This window comes from Platichthys flesus, chromosome 12 (assembly GCF_949316205.1).
Source record: "Platichthys flesus chromosome 12, fPlaFle2.1, whole genome shotgun sequence".
Lineage (NCBI taxonomy): Eukaryota > Metazoa > Chordata > Actinopteri > Pleuronectiformes > Pleuronectidae > Platichthys > Platichthys flesus.
Genome location: NC_084956.1, coordinates 3,982,211 through 3,997,925, shown reverse-complemented (window position 1 = coordinate 3,997,925; position 15,715 = coordinate 3,982,211). Strand labels below are relative to the sequence as shown.

At 42.2% G+C, this 15,715-nt stretch overlaps 1 protein-coding gene across 1 annotated transcript in view; it reads right to left on the bottom strand.

The window, feature by feature from the left end:
- Positions 1-15,715, bottom strand: part of LOC133965814 (bone morphogenetic protein receptor type-1A-like) — a 35,072-nt gene that overhangs the window by 12,379 nt on the left and 6,978 nt on the right. The window contains exon 2 of the mRNA XM_062400370.1: positions 9,334-9,448. The gene's annotated coding sequence lies outside the window, so the exon portion shown is untranslated. The remainder of the gene's footprint in view (positions 1-9,333; positions 9,449-15,715) is intronic.

Sequence of the window (15,715 nt, the reverse complement as noted above, 5' to 3'; positions counted from 1 at the left end):
AAGAATGAAAGGACAACATTGTAGATGAGGGATAAGTGCTGTTATGGACCTCCTCCTCTGGTGAGGAATGGTCGCTCCACTAGGACTTAGAAGTCCTTCTTTCTTTCCTTCTTTCATCGGAAGAAGTGTCACTTACATTTCAGTTGTAGGTAAACTGCTGAGTTGGGACCCGAGGGGCCGGCCACAGTTTACACTTGTTCTCAGTTGACTGAAACATCGATAATGACTTCCGTTACAACAGCCTGGAGCAGGAGCACAGCAAGGTTGCATCCACACTACATTATAGTTACAAAAATATTGCTAAAACTTCATTTCGCTTCAAGAAAATAAATCCCTGCTCTTACTCTTCATTACTGTTGTTCCTTGTTCGTAGTATTCTTTGTAAGTAAGCAACCAACCGCAGAGAAGACAATCTACTTCCTGTTAGACTGGTGTGCACATGACCAGTGTATGTCAGTGGTCATATGGGCCTCAATAACGACCCCACAGACATTACAGACCCAAATCTCCCAACGAGTCAATTACCACTGAAGGCGAAACGTCCTCAAGTTTCGACAACGAAGTCCAGTTTCCTTTAATTCAACTTTTCTCAGATGAACACAACCTGTAATGAAGCAGTTCATAATCTCATAAGACTGGAATGTACATCGCTTATACGTTATAATGGCGACAGCTACTTTACCATTTGTCAACATCTATCTCCAGCATGTCAAAAAGGACTGAGTGTCCTCCTGGAGCATTCCTACTGGAGTGAGTGTGTTTACTGTGATACTGTACCTGTGTATATGAGGGAGCTTCAGAGACACACACATACACACTTGTCTGAGTATTGGCGTTGCTGTGTCGTTAACAGAAAGTGGAAGAATCTTCACCTCGCTGCCACAACAAAACCTGGAGTTTGTTTTTTGAGCTGTTCGCTCCATTTAGACAGCGACAACAACAACAGCAGCAGCTCGGAAAGATAACACACACACAAAGACACATTCAGACAGAGAGAGGGGGGAGGGAGGGAGGGAGGGCAAGACCAGGCAGGCTCAGGAAGGACCGTCAGTTGTGAGCCCTACGACAGGAAGCATGTCTCCTCCCAGATACTTCACACAAACACACACACACCCCCAACACATCCACTTCCCTTTGAAAACACCAAGGTAAGACGAATGCGCACGCACACAAGCACGGACACACACAAAAACACACACCACGGACTGACGTGGAGATTCCGTGGCTGAAACACACATCGTCAAACTGGAGGCCGCGAGAATAATCGGTCGACAAGCAATAAATCCCACAGAGAAATAAAATACCCTTACAATGAAAGCCAGAGCCAGATCCTGTAAAAGACGAACCCTTTAGGTGTCAGGTAACTTTCACTCCTCCTCCTGCTGCACAGAGTCATGTTCAAACTCGTCTGACCCTTCAGTCTGTTCCTCAGTCGAACAACAAACTCCTTCTTCCCCAGAAGCAGACGTTAACACAGAGCCATGCAGCAACTTTGTTTAACCCAGATTCCAGTTTCCTCTGACTCGTGTTCCTCAGATATCCACCACTACATTCACGATGTTCACGGCCGGTTAAGTGGTTTGGGACAAGCAGATCCTGAAATGATCAAGGTATCATTGGCACCGCTGAGGTAACAATCTCTGGTGCTTGGCTGGACACTAAAGCTGCTTTCAGACCAGCACTGAACTCTGCAGTTCCTCCTTAGTTTCTCTGGAGGAGGTGCATGTGTGAACGCAAAGGTCTGAGTGTTTGATAAGCTTTCAACAGCACATTGTTTAAGATTCAATCTTTTAGATATTTGAATCTATTACATAAATAGAAGCTGCATGCTTCACAAAATATGTTTTGATTTGCCGATACAATCAACAATATGAGCCTTTCACAGACTTATTTTTACTTGTGTGATTACAGAATAAACTAATCAAGAAAATATTTACATTACTTATATTATGTAAACACATTTGGTTTATTTTCTTGATTCGAGTTCTGTATATATTTGGTTGTATTTGTGTTTTCTTTTGTATTTGTAGTTCTTGTTTGTTGCTACCCGCCAATAAACCAAGCAAGCTGCATTACCGCCATCTTTGCTGTCATCAATCAAGAACCAACATGTGACTGAAAGTTTTCCCCGATGAAATAATAAAGATTTTCTTTCAATAAAATGTAAATAAAGTGGACACAAAGAAAGGTCCTGGCCGACAACAGAGGGTGATTGATATTAACTAAGGTTTATATTGACAGACATCGCCAGGCTTTCCACTCATGGTATATCTGATATGTATTGGCTGCTGTGGGATTCGACCCTGAGTCCTCTCCCTTCAAAGACGAACTATGTCCATTGGTCTGTCCCCTTGTCGCCCTCATCCTGTCTCCTGAGTTAACAGCGGTTAATGTAGCATAGCTGCTCCGGCTAGCTGGACCTGACATCAGGAGTCTTGGAGGAGGAGCATTCAGCGTAACGGGAATGAAAGGAGGTATTGTTGGCGGTCCCACCTGTACAGAATAAACGGCCCTTATAGGGAACCGCTGAGCCATAGCAGGCCAGCCTCCCCCCAACAGGGGAAGGAATTTGAGGTCACACCTCTCCAGGGATGTTGGGAAATTTGGTGGAATTGAAACCAAAGCAGAGGGTTTAGGCTTGTAGAAGAAACAGAGCTCTTGTAAGGCTTTTAGAGAAGCTGTCTGCTTCTGGGTACAATAACTGTGGCTGGTGGCTCCTGCAGCAAAGTTCAATGAAGGAAGCACACCAAGTTCTGCTGGGATGACTTTTATTATTACTCAGATTAGTCTCCCTTTTAACTTCAGTTTGGGGATTTGTTTTGGTCTCAGTGAGTAAATGACGCCGTGAGAGTTACAGTTTAAATTTTAGCATGGCTATACTGGCTATATTCATTTATACTGGTCCAAGAAACAATTTTGACTGGTTTGGTATGTGAATTTTTTTATTTTATTTTTATTTTTGGAAGTTAGGGGTTAGGAGAAAATGGTTTAACAGTTTATTGCAGAGGTTGTTTTGCTTGTCTGGGTTTGGTTTGCAGCTCAGACGTTGTTCCAGCTCCTCTGAGAACTGTTAAAATGCTGCAAATTAACTCTGGACCGAGCAAGAGGAGAACAGTGAGGGAGGTGCAGGTTATTAATGATCCATCCCGAATACTTTGCCCAATCTCCTCTCCCCCTCTGGAAGGACTGCAGCAGTGGGCCAGACATCAATAATCAGGCCTTAATGTGTCTCCTCTTCCTGCTCTGGAAGAACAGCGACAGACTAAATAAACGATGCTGAGTCCTGATTGGAGGAGCAGTGGGGGCCCAAAGCTCCTGAGCTCCATAAATAAATGCAGTAATGAGACAGATTGGGATCAGTGCTCCTGCAGAATATTAATGATAATGCTGGGATGGACTGTTTGCATTTGTTTGTTTTTACATGTATTACACATTATCTGTCCAGTTATGAAGATATTTGGGTCGTCACTGCTTCATTTTACAGATTAATCATTCGGTGCTCAAAGTGAAATCCATTAAGAAAAGTCTAAAATCCAAAGATATTCTGTTCACGGTGATGTTAAACAACAAAAAAAGCAAATACTCACATTTGAGAAGATATCAAGACATATTGATAAGATAATTCAATAGTCAAATTGGATGAAAAAGACTCTGGTAAATTTTCTGTCAATCGTATAATTGACTAATCGGAGGAGTTAAAGTTTTAATGGGACTACAGCCACTCGAAAACAAGCAAGACACAAAAATGTCTTACATCTCAGAAATGGATTTATTAGTTTTTGCAGATTAATGGGGTCAATCAGATATGTTTCAATTAGAGAGGAAATGGTGAAGGTGTGAGATGCACCGTTTCCATCACACCCCTACAAGCAGAAGGTCAAACCCACAGGTTGTAGCTGCAGTAGTGACATGTGATGCAGTTCTTTCCATCAAGAGAGAACTTCTCTTTCACTCTTTAGTCTGTGTACTTGTCACTCAGAGCCTGATTCCGCAAAAGATTAATTTCATTCTGTGGGAAACGCTGATGCATGTTATCAGATGACTTGTTTGCAAACAGAGTTCAGGAATTTTTGTTTCATTGAAAAGTGAGAATCATCTTTATAATTCCTTCTCTCTCTCTCTCTCTCTCTCATCACCTTTACTTTCTAGAATCATATTTCTTCTTTTCCTGTCTCATTGTTTACCTTTAGCTCCTTCCCTTATTCATTTCTGTCTTCTGATGTTGGTCCCTCCCCCTTTTTTCCTCATCTTTCTTCCCTCACTCTCCATCTCCCTTATTTCTCTCCATCTCTCCTCCTCCTTTTCCCTTTCTGCTGCTTCTCATTTCTCCTCTTCTCTCTCTTTCCATCCTCTCTCTCTCCCTCCCTCCATCTTGGCCCCTTTCCCCATCCCCTCCAGGGGCCCCTCCTTGCAGGCAGGCCTCTGGGTGCTGCAGCAGCCTCCCGATGGTGTCGGCGCCCTGCCCGACATGCCTTTCAGGGCCTGGGAGACTGCAGGCCAGACTTTCTGGCTCCACTGCCATTGTTTGCTTGGCTGCTCTGTGCCTCATCCCCGGCGATGGATTAGCATAAGAATACCCAGAATACCCTGAGCTACGACGAGTGGCCCTGCAGGCCTCTTCCTCCCTGCATCCTCTACCTGTATTTTCCCTTATCCTAATCTTCCTCATTATTTAATCCCACCATGTATCTTAAAACTCTCTTCTTCTACAGTGGAGTTTGTTGATGACGCATTCAGAGGATGATTTCAAAACGATCCTTAAGTAACAGAAAAGTAAGAGCTTCTTGGTCTGGTTACCATGCTGGGAATTGAAACCACAACCCTGTGGGTTTGATAACAGATAACTATTAAGTAACTACTGTATGACTACCGTTATCAATAACTTAAAATGTTTAATTAAGATGGTTTACCAAACCTCCAGAATACTATTACTAAGTTTTTCAAATGTGATGATGCTCCTACTTTTCACCTTCGCTGTTCCTCCATTGTAGCATTTTTTTTTACCTAAGCAACCAACTGCAGAGGAGACAATCTACTTCCTGTTCACACCACATGACCAGTGTACGTGAATGGTCATTTGACACATGTTTTTAAGGGGATAGTATGGACCGGTATTCATTCAAATGCAAAGCAAAAACTCCCTGTAGCCTTAGTGTAGTGAGCTCAGAGCCTTGAGTTAGCTGTAATTTGTTTATCTCTGTGTGTGTGTGTGTTTGTGTGTTTGTGTGTTTGTGTGTGTGCCTCAGATAAGCGAGTGGACAGAAACAAAGTGTAATTTCATAAGAGGTTGACCGGAGATTTGAGCAGCTGCAGCTACAAACGGGAGGATTTACTTCATCAATTCCTCTCCTCTTCATTTATTGCGTTACAGCAGGACAGATTACCCAGCATCCACAGGGGTGTCACAGGTTTAAGGTCTGACATGTAAAGTAAACATTAATGACATACAGCCTCAGCCACTTTATATTAATATGAACCAATCACTGACTGAATAAGCCATTAATATTGGTCCTGATGCTGTCACACTTTCCCGCCGACCTGCAGACTCTCGGTGCACAGAGAGACATCGGGTCTGGTCACAGAGTAATAAAAGTAATAAAGGCAGCACGGTGTGGTTCAGACCCAGAAGGTGTTTTTAATCACTCTAATCACCATAGAAACAGGTCTATCCATCACCGGCACAGAGTCGCCTTTGTCCTACAGCTGAGTCATAAAACAAATACACTCAGACCATAAAAAAAACATTATGATCATAAATCACACTGATGATGGAGTGGACGCTGGACATTCCCTATGCAGTCCTCCCAGTTAAACCAGTTAGCTGCTGCTGAAAAACAATGTCTCCTCTGCATCAACAAATGGCTGCGACTAAAAATCCTCTTCCATTTTCCATCATTGAAACATTTTTCAGTGTAAAGAACGGTGGACACTACTTGTCACAACAGTGTAAAAGACAACATACAAAAAATGTATGCATATGCTAATATTTTCATTACAAGACTCAACCGATGAAATCCAGTGTCTGGATTTATGTTTTAATAAGAAAATGTATATTTTACAGGAAAAACAAAGAAGAAAAGAAGAGTATTAGTCTATATTTTTATTTTCTAATTCATGATTCTCACTATAAAAAGGTAAGAAAAAAGTCTCATAAGCTGCCATCTTTAGATTGTTTGAAGTCTTCTGCCAGATTCTACTGTTCTCTGCTGCTCATTTATACCAGCCCTCCTCATCCCTAACTGACTCCTTGTCCTCTTCCCTTTTCCTTCATCAAAATGTTACACACACAAAAAATTTAAATTACACACCAGGAACTGTAAGCCATCTTAAACCGAGTTGTTTCCCCCCCCCCTCATTCGCTGTCAGTCCTTTCTAACCGACTCTCTTCGGTCACCACAGCCAATCAGACGCCGATGTTCAAAGTTTCTTTATTTTTTTAAAAACACAATTTTCTGCCTCAGCTGCTGGATCACTGGTTTGATCCCAATATGAAGGAGTGGAAACTGGGAGACACTGAAGCTCTGACAACTTTCCATAGAGACATAAAAACATGAAACTCAAATATAACTGTAATTGTAGCAGACAGAATACTGGCGCTGTGCGAGTGTGTGTATATGTGTGGGTGGTCTGGTCTGAGGCTGGACTCCGTGACGGGAGGCCGAGATGGTTTCATCCACCGTGTTGCCTTGGAAACTACAGCCAGGCCACGGAGCTGTGCACGTACCATACACCGACACAGGTGGTCCTGTTTTCTTTGTAAACTTGTATGATAATAAACACAAGTGCAAAGGCAGAAAGTTACAGATGCGAATTCAGAGGGTATTAAAGATTTGTCCAGACTTTTCAGTCGGTAAAGACGCAGCTTTAAAATGTTCTCCTTTCACAGTGACCTGCTCAAAATTGTCTGAGGACAGTGATGAGTGACAAGTTCAGACAGGAGGAAAGGCAACTGATGGCCCTAAAGAAGAAGGGTGTGTTTTATTCTGTGTGTGTGTGCTACAGCCCAGGCCACAGGCAGTGTGTTAATGTGACTCAAAGCTTTGATAACTGACTTAAGTCCAACCTCTCAGAGCTGAAGACCAGATTGATACAAGTCTGGGCAGTTAATATTCCTATATTCTTGCAATAGTATACTCAGAGCCTAATTTAAATGATCCAAATAACTTTGGTTTAGTCTGATATTGCACTTTAATGTTGATTCATCACAACAGATAATGGATTCACGATTTGTTTACGTTACACTAAAGTGTGGTTGCTCTTTGCAGACACACAAACATCTGTTAAATCAATGGTCAGCTATGTTTTTAAATGAGCTTCTTAAACCTTCCACAGAAGAGGAGGAGGAGGAGGAGGAGGAGGAGGAGGAGGAGGAGGAGTGAGGCTCACCACACTGACTCATAAACCAGTCACAGGAGTGTCTGAGGAATTTATGACCGAAGTGCAGCCTTTCTGATAAACAGCAGAATTCAGACCCTGTCATCCACTGGGGGTGCGTTCCCTGCGCTGCAGTAAAGATAACATCAACTCCAAAAACACTTTAACAGCCAAATGCTTATTTCCACATGTTGATCACTTCACAAGAGGACTGTATGATTTAAAAGCGGTCAGCCATTTCTTGGTAACCACATCCAAAGTGTCTATAATAGCATCACACAGTGTATTAATATAGATTATATATTAATATAAAAACTGCTTGAAGGAAATTTCCTACTTCTACAGAAAATTGTGTCAGTGACAAAAAACATCTGCAAAACATAAAACTAATAATGTGAGAATATAAAAATAAGAATCCACTACTTTAAAAAAACGTAGCAATAGTTTGATGTGATCTGCGGCGCAAATATGTTCTATTACAATCTAGTTATCTATTGTAGCATCTGTAGATCCAGCTGTAAACAAAAAACAAGCCCGGACACAATCAAAGCACCAAACTACTCAATGATTTTTCCGTTTCTATTTTTTTTACCTGGGATCCTTCAGAGTTTTAAATATTCTATGCAAAATCTGAACTTTTGAGTCAGTAGTTATACTTCAAGCCGAGCCAGGCCAGGCCAATCCGAGCCGAGCCAGTGAGGGAAGTGTGCTGGACGGCATGAGGAGGGCGGGGGGGGGGGGGGACTGCTGAAGGACATATGGGAGTGATTTTCTGCTGCAGACTGGACGGCTCTGTTTGAAACAAAGGCACCAATCTGCCTCATTTCAACCTACATACAGTCACGTAGTCGCAGGAAACTCATCGCGTACGTCAATGTTCTCAGGAAAAAGTGACTCCATCACAGCTGACAGACGGAGGTTTGCAAGGATCATCAGAAGATTTGAGCTTTTAAGGAAACAAAAGTAGCGCTTGACTCATCTACAAGTCTTTGGATGTTAAAGAACTGTGCGTCATGAAACATTTAGAAACTGTTTGGCAGTTTCTGAACCTTTCCTGACTTTGATCAAGTTTTAGGTCAGAGATCGTGAAAACTACTGTTTTTTAAAGGAATCAACTGAAAATTATTTTCATTAATGTGATTAATCAATTAATCACTTATTCTGGGAAAGGTCAAGAAATTGAAACAATACCATCATAACTTCTCAGAGCTGAAGTTCACGTCTCAAAATGTCTAGTTTTGTTGATATTGTTTAAAAACAATTGCTTGAAAAATTATCCAAATAGCTGTCGAGTGTCTTTTCATCAATCAAATTGTTTGTTTTAACACACGATCTTTCCTCACATGACTTCATCTTTTGCACACAAAGTCCAACACACATTCCAGATGTTTACGTCAAAAACTCAACCTATAACACACACAATTACACTCACTTTTTTTCTCTTCACAAAGCATTACTTCACCTATATTACACACACACACACAGATGGAGACACAACCTTCAGGCTCAGTGTAATCAGCGCTCTTCCTGCTCTCCTGCACCGAGGTTATTAATCAAACCAGATGACAGCTCAAATGACCCAATCAGAGCCTGCAATTAAAAGCCATGAAGCCTCCTGATTGGCCTATGCTGCCATAAGTTCAGCCCAGGAGGGTCGAAGGTTAATCTCCTCTAAAACAGGGGAGATGGGTTGGGGGAGGTTTGGATAATCAAGTTATAAGAAGTAATCACTGGTGCCCGTGCACAAAAAGGTTTTGTTTATGTTTTCTCTGTGTGTGTGTGCGTTTGTGTGCGTGTGAGAGAGACAGGGTAACAAAGGCAGCAGAGAGCCAACCAGTAATGTTTTTCATGGGACCACAATAAACATCCTGCAGACGTTACACTGCCTAAAGGGAACTGAGCTGGAACCATGTGCAAGTGTGTGAGTGTGTGTGTGTGATAGTGTGTGTCTTTCCATACCTGAATGGTGGCTCCATGGTTGAACAGTGTGTGTGTTGGTGCACAGCTCCATGGGAATTGTACACTTGAAGCAGAGGTGGCCGGCCAAATTTAGGACAACATCATGACCACCGACCTGAAATACAGAGACCAGGAATAAACTAACATTATTAACATTATATGTTAATAATCAATTATCATCAGGCTTCGAGATGAATAACATCCGTCCAATACCAGCTCATGAGCTTCAAACAAGTAAACTGGAGTATCTCCATGATATGTTTCCCATCTGAAGTGATATTTGAACTTCAGATTTATAAACTGACTCTGAGGGAAGTACAGCCAGATTTACTGTTGTCAGTTGTGTGATACCAGGTAAACATGTAAGAACTCTTTAGCCTCACTGAAGAAAAAACGAATGCAAAGAGATCGGGTACAAATCGACCATGTGCACCTCTGGGAATTTCACATATAGTTGAGATATGATAGATATAAATGTAGATAATGTTGACGAAATATAAATATGTTTACTTTTACAGCATTTATGTGATGTGGTTCAGACCGTTTAACCACAAAAATTCTGTTCTGTTAAGATCAGTCATGCTACAGTGAGACTTAAATAATGAATCATTCAAGGACGACTGTAATTCACTAAGGGCCCTGGGAAACCATTGAGAGCCATGGGAACCTCTACAATCCAGCAGATCCTAGATTCCCCTCAAGGATCATTGGAACCCTCTTAAAATACCTTGCATACTCTCAGTATGTCTGGAAACACACAGACACAATTATCTCGATGCCTGCTCTTATTTTCATCACATTTCAGTTACATCAGGAATAGAAGCAGAGAGAAGGCAGCCTCACATAAAACAGGACATTGTGTGAAATAAATAGTTTAACAGTAGATTTTAAAGTCACGTTATTCCACAGGCTCCTAAAAAAGCCAGTGGCCCAGCAGCACGACAGCAGCTTCACAGGCTGGACTCATTTACATTTAGCTCCTTATTGAATCTGCGTCAAGGTCATTTATTCACAGCTTCATTCAGAAGGAGAGAGAAGCTCTGATCTTCAATTCCTCCCACATCACACTGAAAACCAGCAGGAAACACTCACACTTTTAAACATAGCCATGGTCTTATTATGTTAACATATTTCTCTCATATTCCAGTTAATACATTTAATTAGTGTTTTCACTTAAATGTTTAGAAATGTTTTCTAACGTTCACACATCACTGTCCTCAGACTGTCCATTGCTGCAGCTCCTCCTGTCAGCCTCTGTCTCAAACACTTGGTTTTAGCTCCTGTCTCTTTAAGACCCCTCTCCTGATAAAGCCAGGTCTGCTGCAATTGGCAAGCTAGCCCACTCTGTTGTGATTGGTCAACCACTTCCAACAACTGTAGAACATGAAAGCTCTCCCTCTTCCTGCTTTATTATGAGGCTAAATGTGGGGCATCGTGACATCACAAGGATACAGAGGGATGGTGCAGACAACTGACCAGGTGTTTCAGGAGCGTCAGTTTTTTTCTGTGCAGGAGAGAAACTCCCTTTGCCACAGACTTGTTAAAAAGCCCTTTCACATAAAGCCTGTACAACACACTAGAGCACCACACTGAAATCCAACACCACGCATGTTAACACTCGCTTAACGCATTGGGAACCTCACTGAAATCATGTGCATCCCATCGCCATCTACTTTCAACCTATCACTGAGTCTCGTCAACCTAACAGCGACCTCAAGATCTGATTAAAACTTCATCCAATATTCCTAAGACCTCCTCAAGGACCAATAGAATCGGCCCAGAGACTTGCACAAGCTCATACCGGACGCCTGGACACGAGTCCACTCCATCATTAGATCAGTGTGTGCGTGGTTTGTTGTCGTTTGTAAGGAGATAAGTGGAGCAGTGTGGCTGACAGTCGGCGCGTCCTCCTTATCCTCGCCAACACAGAAACCTTTTTATGTGACGGCACAGAGCTCCTCAGAGGAGCCTTTATTTAGTCAGGGAGGCAGACATCAGGAGAGTTATATATTCACTCAGAGAGCAGAGTGAACCAAACACCAGCCGACCACTTCAGAGTCTGAGACACTGAGCAGGAAGCTGTTCACACAGCAGCAGAACTATCAAAATAAAAGTGGGCAGTTCAAATACCAAATAATACTACAACACAACTACGACCACTGCACAACCATGAGCCAGATAAATGGAGTTTGTGCGGATAGTGGTGTTGCAGGAAAGATCATTAAAAAAGGGGTTGTCCTCTGCGGTGAGGGAATATCCAGCTTTAAAATTCTGCAAGATCTTTACCGATGTTTACTAATAAAATGAGGTTGAAATCCCTGCTGAGGTCTAAGGTCGGGGTCGGCAGTGACTGGGAGCGTTTTCAGGAGGGCGCGGAGGCTCCGGCGTCACACGACACCACCCTGCTGCCACCAAAACCAGCACACTCAGCTGGAAAATGTACTCAAGACGGTGTGGAAAAGTGTGCTGATGAGCTGACCGACAACTACACAGAGAGTGAGTGTGTGTGTGTGTGTGTGTTTTCAGCTCAACCCCAGGGGTTTGAAGAAAAAAAGAAAAGCAGTGAGGATTCAGCCGCTGTTTTATTTTAGAACAGACGAGGAGAAAATAGATGTCCGAAGACGGGGGCTGAGAGCGGTCACGAGGTTGGCGAAAAAACAGCTGCGGCCTCCCTGTCCAGCACACACACACACACACACAAACACACACACACAGAGAGAGAAAAGAAACACACTCTTCATTTATGGACGAAGTGGTGGTGCCAAGAAAAAGAGACAGACGGAAGGGAAAACAGATCCTGCTCTCCCACACACGAGGATAAACCGAAGTGAAACAGCTCTGCTTTTCATTCAACTATTTTTATGTGAACTATGATGAATAGAAACAGCTGAGTGGAAACGGATAGGTAAAAAAGGGAAAAACTTCAGGATGGTAAAAAGATAAAACCTTGCTGGAGAATAAATCAGGCTGTCCATTGACTCACACGGTACAATAGCTAATAAAGTTTAAATAAATAAATAAAATATTAAGATGATTAAAAATCAATGCAGAAATAGTTTGCATTTCTGTTTATATTGTGTTAAAAGATCAAGTTCTACATTAGTTATTTGATAGTTTATGGTAAAACTGTAAAATATAAAACCTCAATAACATTTTGTTCATAAGGGTTTGATAACGACATCTTAGAAATCATTGACCATTTTTATATATTAGTACCAGGAGTTAGTTACTCCTTATAATTTGTATTGGCCCCCCATTAGCCATATTGGTCTGGTTCCACTTCAAACTGTTCAGTGAATCCAAGATAATGTAAAACTAGGTTATATGATTAAAAAGTTCATAGGTCTTTTTCTGTCTGCTGTCTGGTCAATATGTAGTAAACTGAGTCGAGCTTCACTCCAACACAGAAGAGACTTTAGTCCAGCTGAAAACCAGAGGATGTTTAACAGCTTCATAAAAATCTGTGTAACTAGATGAGGGAAAAAACTTCTGTCATTTCAATTCAGTGCATTTCATGCTTGATTTTTTTTCTAATTCACAAAAGTAAATACTGTAATCAAAGCCGGCCTGAGGTAGATATGAGGATGAAGATGGTGCAGCACTGATTTCACTCTGCTGATGTGCAGTCTAGCCTCAGTGGAAGATGCAGTGTTCACGTCCCTCTGGGCTGTTTATACCCGCAAACACAGGAACCGGCTATTTAAAGGGAAAGCAACAGTGGGAGAGAGACGCAGGGAAACAGGAAGCGGAGGGAAAATCAATATGAGACGCCGTCGACTTCTTCACTGGACATTTTCTGCTGCTCTTTCACAGTCGCTGGTCATTTTTCTTTCTCAAGTCTGCATGAAAAAATGCACAAAGGTCCCAAAACTCAATAATACAAATACTTCAGTTAATATCTGACTGAAAGCAGCTGCAGCACAAGTGGAAACAGATTTTTATGAAACAAACGCACACATGCACACACACACCTGACCTTATCGTTTACAGCACATGAGCAGGAAAACAAATACTGAGATGAAGAATTGGACTTTTCCAATCCTGCACAGACTATGACATTCTTTGCTCTGAAAGACACTTTCCTGTCATCCAACCTTTTATCTAAGTAGGCTCAGGCATTAAAAGTGAAGTGTGGGTATTTTTCAAGTTTCATTATTTTTAACCACATCTGCTAAAGTTATTATTTAAAACATTTAAATAATTAGTTTGGAAGCCTGTAGCAGGAAAGTAGTCGGAGTTCCACGTCTGTTTTGAAGTGGAACCGATGGTTAAATTTAAATTCCAGCATCGTGAGCGACGTGTCAGACGAAGGTGTGAAACCACAATGCAAGGAGAAAGCTGTGTAACCAGTCCCAACGTAAGAGGCAGACGGAGGTATGCAGCTTGTGATGACACATAAAACACACAGAAATACAAGCTGAGCTCCAGAGTTTAAAAACATCAGCTCATATTCTCCAGCTTGTTCAAACTTTATTGTTTATCAACAGTATCAATATCTTTTCGTTTTAGACACCAAACCAATTGCCACTCACGCAAGTGTTTTAGCTCAGAATCAGAGTTTCAAACTGAAACGGCTCGAGATGTGTTTCCAAACTTCAGGAAATCCTAAGTATCAACAGAGATACGTTTTAAAACTAAATTGTAGTTGTGTAGATGTATTCAGAGACACATTTTTGGAGTCTTGATAGACATAGTAAAGTTAGTATTTTTGGTCTTTCTGTTGCTCAAATAAAACAAATCATAATTTATCCTGTAGAATATTGTGAAAGACATTTTCTATAATGTCTTTATGCTTCAGCAAATTGTTGCTCTCTCTGCAGCAGCTTTGTTCACGGCTGTTGTAAAACTATGTGAGGCCACCGACAAGTCACCAGACCATAATTCCTGACTCTTGTTTATCTTTTTATCTTGTGATGCTTGTTTAAATTTCTATCACACTGTGATGCCACGAGTGAACACAGCTCCTTCACAGCGAAAGGTGGTTCATTCAGAGCAGCAACGATCTTTGATTAAGGTAGAATTCCTTTTGATGATAGATTATTTGTGCATTGATGTCAGCTGTTTTTCATTGTGTTATCAAATAGTTAACTAAACCTCTTAGTTAGTGGCAGCCCTATCACACATGTTTCACCTGGTTTGGTCAGCTAGCATCACCTCCAGAACTGTGCATGCTATTAGTAGCAGTCCGGAAAACCACATCCACTTTTCTCCCATCACTCCAACTGCAGTAAAAACGTGTGTAACCATGACCCGAGGAGAAAACACTGGTTTATTTCTTCCTCAGCCTCACTGTTTTCTTAATCTAATAAAAGCATCTTGTTGCCAGGAAACATCTGAACACATTGTTTTATTATCTGTTGCTAGAAGGACTCCCTGCCTGTGTGTGTGTGTGTGGGTGTGTGTGTGTGTGTGGGGGGGGGGAGCGGGGGGGTGCATGGCGAGCGTAGGAACACGGGTAGGAAGTGAAGCGAAGCATTCAGATCCTGATCGCAGCAGTTAAAGCCGGCCGCTTTCGTAAAACCAACAGAGTAGAGACGAGAGCTGAGGGACGAGTGTGGAGGTTGGGAGGAGGGACTAATGGCATCAAAGTCAACCAGCAGCCAGAGCTAATTGAAATGAAAGACCAGAAACGAGGGGAGGGAGGGAGCCGGGGTGGAGTGGGAAAACCCCACCAATGAGACTTGTGTGCTGGGCTGATGTTTCCTCATGGCTACAACCTGCAGGACGGCCAAGAATATTAAACCACTGCCTGCTGCGTAGAGTTTGGCCTGAGAAACGTCCTCCTGCAGTTCAGCAGTCTGAATCTGTGGATTCAGAAATTACCAACACAAAAAGGATCCTTCCTTAAATCTACCATCTTGGTTGCAAATCTCTCTTCTCATAAAGTTTTCACAGCTGCTTAAAAGAATAACAAACTAATCTCTGTTGCTTGGTGGCCTTAATCTATTAATAACAAACAGTACATAACAGTGATAAAGTTCGAAGCACTTTCTGATTTCAGCCTTTTCTTGGACGACAAACTGCCTAAGAACCACAGAAAGCCTCGGCTCTTGTGAATAACGGTGATCTCTTCCCCACTGATCACTGTGAAGTCGATCAGACGCTCTAATCCAGGTAGAGAAGGAGACGACGGTTACTTGCGAGCTGACAGGGGGTCAGGACAATGGGGTCAGGGGGCCAGGGGTCGGGATGGAGGTCAGGGGCCACCGTCACTTCAGAGGGTTTTCTGCACCTATCCGGCAGGAGGATTACTGAGAAAGCAAAAGCAAATCTCCCTCAAGAATGAAGAAGGAACTCGACTGAACCAGACCTCCATGTGGTGCTCTGGTTCAGTTTGACGGTTCCTGTTGTTTAGAAACAGCGATTTAGAAAGTTATTTAGA